Below are 12,251 nucleotides of genomic sequence, written 5' to 3' on the forward strand. Positions count from 1 at the left end.
CCAAAAGAGTAAGCAACATAAACTTAGCAAACACTCACAAGCCCACGTGCCCACACGCAGAGACAGACAAACACACACATGGTTATCCTTTTGTACTTTACTGTAATTCAGTTTGGGAAAGCACTGCTTGCACCTCAACACATTCTTCCTTATTTTGCAATGTTCATATACCCCAGCAGATTGCAGAACCAAGGTAAAATTTACTTTATAAGATACGTCAGTAATTATCTATCTTGTTTCAGTAGCACTCAATAGCAGATTCTCAATATCATGCTATATTAGGGGACAATAATATTTTCATAGATTTTTAGCATTTACAATGTAGTTTTATGATCATTATTTATTCAGTTGGTAACTATTTGCCAAGTACCTGCTATGTGTCAGGTATTGTTCTAGGCTCTTGTGATAGGGTGTGGTCAGAAATCTCTGTGCTCATGGAGATTACATTCTAAAGAATCAGCTCGAAGGAAACATGACTTGAACCCAAACTGTAACCCAAAAACTCTGTACTTTTATTAAACTATGCTATTGCTCTTACAAAAGCTAATCAATAAAAATAGGGTAATTATGAGAACCATGGTACATGTCTTAATCTATACTAGAAAACATACAAGTATACTCCTCAGTTTAGTAAATGGGTAAATCATTGTGAAGGCCAAATCATTAATCTAACTAGCAAATTCAAGCACTCCATGAAGGTCCTCAGAAAGGACCCAAAGAACAGTAATTCTTTATAGTACCTATAGAAAGTACAGAATGTGACTTTGCATACTCTGCCAAGTAGTTGTAATTAATTTTGTTTGACTCTAAATTAAAACTAGGATATCACATGAGAAAGAATTTCTGTTTCCCATTACAAGTGTACTTTAGTTGGTTCCCACTTTAGTCAGATATGTTTCTTTTAACCAAAGTAATTGATATTATAGCTTTCATTTCCCTTAAAAAATCAGCATTTTCCACTAGATTTAGTTTTAAATGTTCTTCAAATATTTATCACATTAGATTCACATCTCAAACTGATGAAGTTAAGTGGAAATCTCTAGCCTATCCCTAATTTATTTTTATTCATGACACATGTAGAATCCATTTCCATCTTATTGTTGGCTCAGCTTATGAGATTTACTTGGTTTTTTTCTGACTAATTCTGTACATCAGGTATTCAGATATGAACTAACTAGTACACTGCATAGAGTAAATCTTAAACCCTTATGTTTTAAGATTTTATTTGAATTTTATGAGAAGAGAAGCCTATTGGATTGTGTTGAGAACAGCCATTCTCAACATGGTAGATTTTGGCTCATTTTCCCCTCCCAATGTTTTCCAACATTTGCTATGCTTTTATTGTAATGCTGAATTCATTATTTTTATCATAGTCGCCTAGTTAGCATTAAGTTTTTAGTCTCTAACAACACAAGGACCCATTAGCAAGTATGATACAGAAGAAGAAAAAATTGTGATTGCAGATTAAATGGGGGAGAGAGGTGGTAGAGTGGGAAAGAGAAGTTCCAAAAATAAGCAAATATAACAGAAATGACCTTAAGTCACTAACAGTTCACAAATTCATTTAGAAATTACATATTAAACTTTACGTGAAACTTTCCCCAGAAAAAAATCCCATCACTTTTAGTTTCTTGACAAATTTTAAGTTAGCATAGCTTTCCTCTACTCAAAGAGTATTCTTGGGTAATATAAACCCAAGAGAACTTTCCTTTATATTGCAAGGTTCTAGGTGGTAGAGAATTTATCAGGTCTTAAGATGAGAACTTCACCATTATGAGATAAACAGGTCTAATTTTAAAATACTCTGACATTCTGCAACCTTATAAAGCGCCATTTCAAATTGGCTTGCACATAGTAAAAGACTTTATCAGCCTACACAATGTTTCTGTGAGGGCAGGATGCCCTGGGCAGAATATGGGACAGTTTATCAGTCAGGGACCTGTCGAGAGGGGGGAAAAAAAGGCAATCACTAGTTATTTTAACACAAAGATTTGATGTAAATAATCGCCAACCAGGTATTACAGCAACGAGAGACAAAAGGAAGACACTGTGGATTTATAAAAGCAATTACTGGGGGGTTCATATCTTGGGTTCAGGGAACAAATGGAGGAGGGTGGTATTACTGAAATCTAGAAGCTTAGAGAAGGATCCTGTGGAATTTGAACCCAGAGCTCTGCAGAGCCACCCTGGTTGACTGGTACTGGTACATCAGAAGTTAGGAGGAGGAACCACCTGAAGTCAGGACCTAGATTAGCTAGCTTTGATACAGCTGAAAAGGCACTAACAAATTGTTTCCAGGATGTGAAAAAACTATAAAGTAGGAACAATTGCAGTTATTGGAACCTACTGTCAATTCCAATGGAGAGAGGAATTTCAAGGGTGACCCGCATAAGAACAACAGATTATAAGCATGTCTTTTTTTCCTCCTCCTGCTTTCCAGTCTCCCTCTTGCGCTCCCTATTGGCAAAGCCTAACAGAAGCCAGCTGGCAAGGAAGTCTCCCAAGGATCACAAAGCAAAATATAGAGGGCTAGATCTGAAACTGAGAAAGACAGTAGCTTCTTAACTAGCTGCATAAGGAAAAGAACTTGTATTAAGGTGTCCATCACATATCATTTGAGTTTACAAAGCTATATTCATGATTCTATACCAGAGAGAACAATATTAGTAATTGCTAGCATAGAATAGCATCTACTGGATACTGGGTTCTATGCTAATGCTACACATGTATCATCTTATTTAATTGTCCAGACATTTAATGGAAGAGTGATCATCATGAACCATGAACAGTTTTCTAAACTGATTAAAATTGTGGATTTCAAGATAGAAGTCCCCTTAGCCATCATTTGGTCCAGCTCTTTCTCTATATGCATATCATCATTTTTTTTCCTGTAAAAGAAAGAATCGAATTTATTTGTTACTGTAAATCAGGGATTTGCATTTTTTTCAATGATTTATTTCAGAGAAAGAGAGTACAGGAGCAGGGGGAGGGGCAGAAGGAGAGGGAGAGAGAGAATCTCAAGCCGACTCTGGTGAGCATAGAGCCCAATGTGGGGCTCCATCTCACAACATGGGGATCATGACCTGAGTCAAAACTCAAGAGTCAAACGCTCAACTGATTGGAACCACTGCATACTTCAAAAACAAAATTCATTTTGTAAAAAAAGTATTTTGAATCCAGCATAGTTAACATATAGTGTTATAGTAGTTTCAGGTGTATAGTGTCATGATTCAACAATTCCATATATTACTCAGTGCTCAACAGGATAAGTGTACTCTTCATCCCCTTTACCTACATCATTTATCCCTTACCCAATCTCCCTCTGGTTACCATCAGCTTGGTCTCTGTAGTTAGAGTCTGTTTCTTGACATGTCTCTCTCTCTTTTTTCTCTTGTTTCTTAAATTCTACATATGATTGAAATCATATGGTATTTGTCTTTCTTTGACTGTCTTTCTTCTCTTAGCATTATACTCTCTAGTTCCATCCATGTGGAATTCTTCCATTCTTTTCTATAGCTGAATAATATTCCATTATATACATGGCATATATATATATGTAGTATATATACTACATAAATAGTAGGCACTATATATATATATATATATATATATATATATATATATATATATCTTGCATCATCCTTATCCATTCATCTATCGATGGACACAGGCTGTTTCTATTTTTTTGGCTATCGTAAATAATGCCACAATAAACATAATGGTGCCTGTATCTCTTTGAATTAGTGTTTTTTGGGTAAATACCCAGTAGTATAAGCACATTATCTTAGAACCAAACATAGCTAACCAGTGTTTCTCTAAGTCACCTGTAACAACTAGGGAAATTAGAAGGCTCTAAAGAATTCCTTTACTGGAACTATAAAACCACAGTTTTATATAAACATCGGAGCCTTTTCTCTTAGTCATAATTTGAGGGAAAAAAATACTAATGTTTAAGGGGAACTGGTAGCATGCTAGAGACATGAATTGGTTAATCTTAGAAGCACCTTCATTAAAATGTATTTATTTTTCAATTCAAACAATGACAATACAGTTGATAAATTCTCTTACCTGAAAATGAACTCAGAAAAACCATTTAACTCCAAGAGGGGTCATTAAGAGACAGAGCATACAGGTCTGAGATTGAAAAGTCTAAGTGAGGCAATAAACTAATAGTTAACAAGGTAATAATAACTACTAATATCTAGTGGAAAACCATTGTATTATTATAACATATGTGTTATTTAGATTTAATGGCATCTTATATAATATATATTATATAGTTAATACAATAATATATAAATATATATTATATTAAATATATATATATATATATATATATATATATATATATATATATAACAGCTTAACTAGTGTTCATTTCATCTCTGTGCCAAGCAATTGGCTTCATAAATGCACAGGCAAACAAAAACATATATATCTCCCCTTGATGACACTATGAAATAGGCATTATTATCATAGTTTTGTAAATAAAGAAGCAGCAGCCACAAGATGGTAGAAAGTAATTTAAACACACACACTCATACATACAATGCAAAGAGTCCTGTCTCACCAGGGTATAAGGCTCTAATAGCAAATACATGAAAAGCACTTAGCACAGTGCTTGGCAAATAATAAGTGCTTAATGAATTTTACCTTTTGTTAGTGGCAATATATGGGTTTACATACAGTGTCACATCTCATTCTGCATTCTATGGAAAATCCTTATGGGGCAAATCTACTATTTATGAATTGATGCCGGTATCCTTGGAAACAGATGTCTACAAACTATTCCTGATATAGAAAATGCAATGGAATGTTGTCTTGCACCACTTCTTTCTGAGTGGGAAATTAGAAACTCAAGATAGTCATATCATATGATGCCCTCCCAGGTACAACTGGAGTTACATATTCTCATTGACAGAATCCGCAGTCTGTAACACTCCCACCACGGAGCCTCTACCACACTGTTTTACAACGGCCATACTTGACATCATGTTATAAAGTAAATAATTTTATAATGAGTCCCATAGCATCTCTGGTATAAATTGTGTACATTTATTGTATAAATCCAAAACAGAGCCTCCTCACCCCTGGGTCCTACTAACTGGAGTCTATTTGGAATACATGAGTTTATTTTTGGAAGGCTTTCTTAAACTTATATTTTGGTTCCTCTTATCATTATGCTATCTTTACTATTTTCGTTTAGCACTTAGGAACTTTTGCTGCAAATCAGAGAATGCCATACTATTGGTTTCAGTAAGCAATAAGGACATGTATACATCATGCATGTCAGAAGACCAGAGGTCAGTTTTGCCAGGAGTGGCTCAAGGCTCAGTGTTATTCTCAAAGACCCCATCAGCTTCTGTTCCTCTTCCCTGTTATTCGCAGCCTGTGTTAACCTCAAACTCAGACCCCAGAAGTGTGGGAATGGTTCCTAAGACATGCATGGTAGCCGATGTTTTTGAATATTACTCAATAATCTGTAGTCAAAATGAAGAAACAAGGGCTAAGTAACTAAGATTAGTATCACCTGTCACATAAAATAGTGGTATGACCTGGAGAAAGCCATTTAACCTTCCAGGAAGGTTGCTCATCTCCAAAATGAGGATAAATGTTCTTAAATCGTCATTAAGTGGCTCACAACACACCTGTCACGTTTCAGACATTCAATAAATAAATAAACAAATAAACACATAATGAATGTGTAAAGAAATACATAAAGAAATGTATTTTAGTTATTTAGTCTTATATACTTGAATACAATTAGACACTCTTTGGTTTCCATGGGAAGTTTAAATTCATGGCATTTCAAAGGGGGAAAGGGGGATTTGCCTGACACAATCATAGATACTTGCCCTTCCTGTACTGATGTTACTTGGCTTATCCAGGCATGTCTCTATGTGAATAAGCCTTAGTGTTGATCTGTCTCCAGTTTACCTAAACCTGTCTGAAAGGTAGAGCCAGACAGCTGAGTCAGTCTATAACAATTGCCAACTGGTGATGACTTCCCCAAAGCCAGACAATCCCCCTCTGTGGACACTCCTCTTTTTATTTTTTTTTTCTTCTCAAGGATCATAAAGCATGTGCATTATTTTCTATCCATTGTGTCATAAAACAGTGATTCCAAAAGCTGGGAAGGTGAGTGATTTCTTGGAAGAAGAGACTATAAGGCAAAGGCTGGAACAAAGACCTAATTATGGGTAGAGGTGCTGAAAGGCACAGTAGACCAGGAAGCACACTACCAAAAATCAAAGAAGTTCCCTGAGACTGCTGGGTTTGTTGTCATTTACATATGAGTGAAAGAGAACAACAAAAGGGCTACACAATCAGACACCAAAATACACTTGTTCAGATTCATGCTACCACTTGCTTGAGTTTTCTCACACACAATTCCTTCCCCCATGGCCCTACTCATCTTTTCTTGGAGACAAATATAGGTTCAATTTCCCCAGGTTTCAGCCAGACAATCCAGCTGCCAGAAATGTGCTGGCTGATCATCTTCCTGGAGCTACTTCTCGGCTACTTACTTGGGTCTGTCAAATGTGGAAAAGGAAGGAAAAACAGAGGACCCATGTTGTGAAAAGCCAGGTATACATTCTGTTAAAAACCAGCAACTAATAATAATGCTCAAACACCATCTTAGCATGAATTAGATTTCTATGCTGTAACATTTATTTATTATTAACTTTAGTTTCACTTTATCTTTACTTTGTTTTTATAATATTGACCAAAAAGTATTTTTTCAATTAAGTTTTTTTTCCAGTGTTTATGAAAATGTGGTCCATCAGGGTCTTTCTATAAATAACAAATAATTAATGTTTTGTCTAATTTACCTACATAAATAGTAGTAAGATACTATGTAAGCCAATAAATTACTTAGTTTATCTAGACCATAACAGTAGTTTTTAAAAAAATAGAATCTCTAGTCATTTTAAAGACGATAAAATGATAGTTTCATGTGAAATTTACACAAACATGTGGACATAATGGAAGAAGTTATTTTGAATATTGACAGACTTGAGAAGAGAAATGGAAATTTTTAAAGTGAATTAGTATAAATTGTTAACCATAATTCAATATTTACTTGCAGACTTTCAGAAAAGTAATACACTGTTCATTTTATGCGATGAGTTGTTAATATTACATGAAATAACAAATTGGCATCATAACTAAACAGAGTGTCTGGGCAGTTATCAAAAAAAAAAAGAACGATGGGAATCTAAGCACGGGAGTCAGGTTTTTACTGACAAATGGATTATTCTGCACAATGTGAAATTTGTTATTGCTTTCTGATCAGATACTCTTCAGTTTCAGTTTTAAATGTCTTCATTACACAAATCTTATTATAATTATGTGTGAGATTAAGTGTGCTAGAATGAAAGACTCTTATATCATTGTGTTATTTTTAAAACCTTAGGAATTTCACACTTACCCATATGAAGGACTGATATGCGGCCCTACAACCATTCCAGTTATGGCAAAGCCATGCCAACAACATTCTTGACATGCTTGAAGCTGATGGCGTGCCCGGACAAATGTTCCCTTGTTCCCTATTCCCTTCAGGTTCTGGTGTTAAGTATTAGTTGAGCCCCCTATCACCCTGCAGAAAATAAAATAAAATAAGATAAAATAAAGTAAAATGCACAGATGATACCATGGAAGTTTCTGCTGATGCAGTGCTGGAAGCAGGAAGGCGTATTAATGAGTAGTACTCTGGACTAGAGCTGAAGTCGTTTATTTAAAATGGCAATGAGATGATGATCTGTTAAAAACTCCAGTGGGATGAGCAGAGGGTAATTTGTCCAAGGCCTCAGAGGTAAGGGCTTCAATCTTGGACTTTTATTATTATTTTCCAAGTGCTGGTCTATCTTGTTATGAATTGAATTATATCTCCCAGAAATTTTATATGTTGAAGTTCTAACCCTGTAATGTGATTGTATTTAGAGACAGGACCTCTAGGGAAGTAATTGAAGTTAAGTTAGGTTATAAGGATGGGATCCTAATCCCATGGATCTGATGTCCTTAGAAGAAAAGGGACACCGGGAGTATGCTCACACAGGAAAGACCATGTGAGGACACAGCAAAAAGGTGGCCATCTGCAAACCAGGAAAAGAGGTCACACCAGACACCAACCCTGATGACATCTTGGTCTTGGACTTCCAGCCTCCAGAACTTTCTGTTGTTTAAGTCCCCTTGCGGGATTCTGTTATGGCAGTCCAGACATACTAATACACACTCATAATCACAAAGGTTAATCTGACATATTAAAAGAACATATTTGTCATTCTTCCAATGCTTACTCATTTATAAACCTACCTTGCCTGAAGCCAATAATAACAACAGCAGAATCTATTGAACTTTTTTATTGATAGGCACTGTTCCACACATTTTCACTTCATAAAGTAATTCATATTATTACCTGTTTTACAGATAAGAAATCGAGTTAAAGATAGTATAAGTAACTGATCCAAAGTCAAACAGCATACTAGAATGTTGTAACTAGTAATGTGAGCTAAGGAATAACATGTTTATAAATCCTGTCGTTATCTGGGGGAAAAGCATAGGTGCGTCACTGTGCATCTGTGTGTTTAAAGGTATTTCTTTAACAAATGGAAAAATTTAAACTTTCCACTGTTAAATGAAGTTTTGTCATCATAAGTTTTATCGCATATTGAGAGCCTCAAAAAAAAGAAGATAAAAGGACATTTCTAGGAAAATCACATAGAGGGATACTGAATTGTCTCCATAAGTACACTTATCTAAACATGGAGGAAATTGCTTGTATTTGAAAACAATTTTGATTTTTATATACCTGCTTTAAAGTTGAATGCCAAAATTTCCTTTTGGATCCCACAACGGGCTTAGAAGCCAACATATCTCCAGGAGGTAGGAAAGCTACTATAAGCTTATTTTTAACTTGTCAGCAAGTAAAAATCTAACTAATGTTGATCTTTCTCTGACAGCACTTGCTTGGAAGGTTCCATAGCTTTGATTAATATTTAAACACTTGGGCTTTCAAAGCAAATTTACAAGCTGAAATTACTAAAGCTACAATAAATAGAGAAACATGTTACTGCTTTATTTTCTGCTTGAGCTAAAAAGAGCAGCCATTAGGAATAAGCAAGTACAGGAAGGAGGAACTTTGTTTTCAGTTTGTTTTCTCGTTGACCACTTGAAATGCACCCTATGAGGAGTAACCATGAAGTGGTTTTGTTTAGTAGCTCTGGAACTAGACTGAACGTGAGTGCTGGCTCTACCACTTCCTGGCTGTGTGACGTTGGGCAAGTTATTTCTTCTACCTGTCCCTTAGTTTTCTCATCTGTGAAATAGGGTGGTAACAATATCTATTTCATAGGATTTGTACACACTTCAATGAATTACAACAGGTATACTGCAAAGAACAGTGTCTAGCATATAGCAAATATTTGCTATGTGCTGGTGATTAGTATTTCCTATAAATATAGTATTGAAATAGTCAGGATTATATTAAATATCCAGCTATTAATTCAACAAATATTCATTCATTCAATAAATATTTATTAAGTCCATATCATGGCCAGGAACTGGCTATAAAAAGTTAAAAAATTCAAGCAATCTGTTGCCTAAGGTCTAGCATTATAGTGGGAAGAACAGACACATGCATTGCTGGTAGGTACTGTCTACTGAGCTATCTATTAGAGCATGGACCTGGGAACTCATAAGGAGTTCTGGGAAGGGTTTTCTAAAAGGAGTATTGCTGGAACTGAGCTGCACAACTTTATGACTCAGAAGAGATATAGAGATAGCCATTCTTAACATAGGAAACAGAATGGCAAAGGCATAATGACCTGAGAAGTTTGGGAAACTAAAGAGAAGTGTGAATAGCTTATCAAGCATACATAAAGGGGCCATGAGGAAATCAACCTGAGAATTAAAGACTTATCCCATAACTTCTCCCAGTATCTAATTTTCTACAGCACAATGATGGTCCCCTTCAGGGAGGACCAATAACTCAGTTCTGACTACATGTGGGAAAGAAAAAAATGCATGATAATATTATTGCCTCATTGTCCATATTGGTTCAACATTCCAATAAATAACCAGACCAAAATCATCTTTGTCAAAGGGGTATGGTTAATTGGACATGTTCCAAGGTACACTAATATTGGAGTGCACTGATCTCACCTGCAGTTGAAAATATTTTAATAGGCAGCTCAAAGATGGCTAGACAAGTGTTAGTCCAGAGAGCACTATAATATATTTAAAACTAAAGCTCAATATTAAGCGGACCCATGAAGTATAATAAAATTTCACATCTGGTTACAGAGTACACATTGTCTAAATTATAGAGATGAGAAATTGCAAACTAAGTGTGAAAGCAGCTTCAATTAATGATGGCTATTTATGACCCAGCCTGTTCTTTTGATGCATACAAAATTATTGAGCTTGTAGCCCACAAAAGCCTGAATAACTGCAGAAAGATTTGGGATGGGAGAAATATTTAATCTTGCCAGTTTTATCGTAGGTCAGCAAGGCCATATCTTTAGGTGGGCCTATATCAACAATACTAAAATGAATAATTTACCCCGTTCTGACTTGAAGCTGAATGACTGTTTTATGCCTAAGGAAGAAAAACACTGCGCTTTTTAACTCTTCACCCTGATTGCTTATAATGCTCATCGATCTGAAACAAACAGTGCATAAATCTGTTCTTTAGCAATAGACGCAACTAAGGTGTCCATTAAAAATGACCCAGCAGAAACTAAAACATGATTCCCAAACCCATAGTATCCAACACCATTCACTGATTCATACCCAGCTACTTCATTGAGAAGAATGAACTAAATAAAATACTCTTTAAAAAAATTGAATTGTAAGGGACATTTTATGAGATATTTAAGGCAACTGTTTTTTTTTTTTTCTGAGATGAAAAGATGAGTTTCTGATAGCCCTGAGAATTCAACCCATGTCCCTTCTATTTTTGTTTCTTCCCTTAATGAACAAAGATCATAGAGTCAAATTTCATTTATCAGTTCTGTTGACAATTTGGACGATAAACTATTTTCACCTAATGTTCCTTTAACATTACAGGAGCTCAATTCAAGAAAGTAAGCTTATGTTCTTAAAGGGGAAATAAGTCACTCTCAAGTTACTCTTTAGGATCAAAGAGTAACAGCAAATGAAATGAGTTCTGTAGTCAATGACTGCTTATCTGGAGTCATTGAAGAAAATGATTTCTTCTCTTCTGCAGGAAAGGAAGCTGAGACATGGAGCAGCTTAGCAGCTAAGCCACTTGTCAGACTAAGGTATATCATTAGTAACTGCCAAAGACCCCAGTCAAATCTCAGTCCGAAGGGCTCTGTGGTTGCCACTAGAACAGTTTGCCAAATATTTATTGCTTTCCACCTCCTGGCACAGGGCGGGGTTGTACTTCATAGTTCCATTGTGGTTGGATGGGATCATGGGTCTAGGAGTAGCCAATCAATTGCAAGCCCAGAGACACATGTCCGTTCCTGAATAAAGTATACAAGTGCTGGTGCAAGACCCTGCAGAATTCTCTTTCCTTCGGCCCATGTAACTGGTAAGATTCCAGCTAGTGGCTTCCCTGTCAACCAGAGTCCCAGAGAGTTCCCAGCCAATCTACAGAGCGTCACTGGAACAAAACACACTTTTCTTGTATATAGCTTCTGGGATTTGAGGTCTCTTGGTTTCCATGACCTAACTTACCTATCCTGATGGATGGAGACTGCAAAGCCTATTCTCCATAAAGAAATCCATAAACTGGGGATATTGCAATAATTCCAAGTCACAAGGAACAGAGATAAAGTTTCACGATGAGACAAGGATGAGATTGGGGCTTTAGAGGAGGAGAAAATCAACATGGGACGAGCACTTTGTAATCCCAAGTATAAATCAAGTGGAGATTAAATTCACTTGGCAGTTTTGAGAGACCACAAAGAAACTTCTCAAAGAATTCAAGGTGAGTATCTGCAGGCAGTTGGAACTCAGGAAATAGTGAGCTACAGAGTGGCAGTAGTGAAATGAGAACTTACTCAAAATACATTTTCTCAATATAAAAGGGTCCATTAATAGATAACTATACACTTTTATGACCATAGCATCATTATTGGAAATACTATACAATGCCAGTACTTCCACAATTCTTGTGATGAGATATTATTACAATATATTTTCTAATTCTTTGCACATGTTTCTTAAACAGTATTTTTTATAATAAACCAAACACACGTGCTGCCTTAGGAGCCCTCACT

General features: G+C 35.9%; 1 long non-coding RNA gene across 1 annotated transcript in view; it reads left to right on the forward strand.

The window, feature by feature from the left end:
* The first annotated feature begins 6,188 nt into the window (after positions 1–6,188).
* Positions 6,189–12,251, forward strand: part of LOC112657782 (uncharacterized) — a 79,313-nt gene continuing 73,250 nt past the window's right edge. The window contains exon 1 of the long non-coding RNA XR_007412461.1: positions 6,189–6,588. This is a non-coding gene — a long non-coding RNA (uncharacterized LOC112657782). The remainder of the gene's footprint in view (positions 6,589–12,251) is intronic.

This window comes from Canis lupus, chromosome 8 (genome assembly GCF_003254725.2).
Source record: "Canis lupus dingo isolate Sandy chromosome 8, ASM325472v2, whole genome shotgun sequence".
Taxonomy (NCBI): Eukaryota; Metazoa; Chordata; class Mammalia; order Carnivora; family Canidae; genus Canis; species Canis lupus.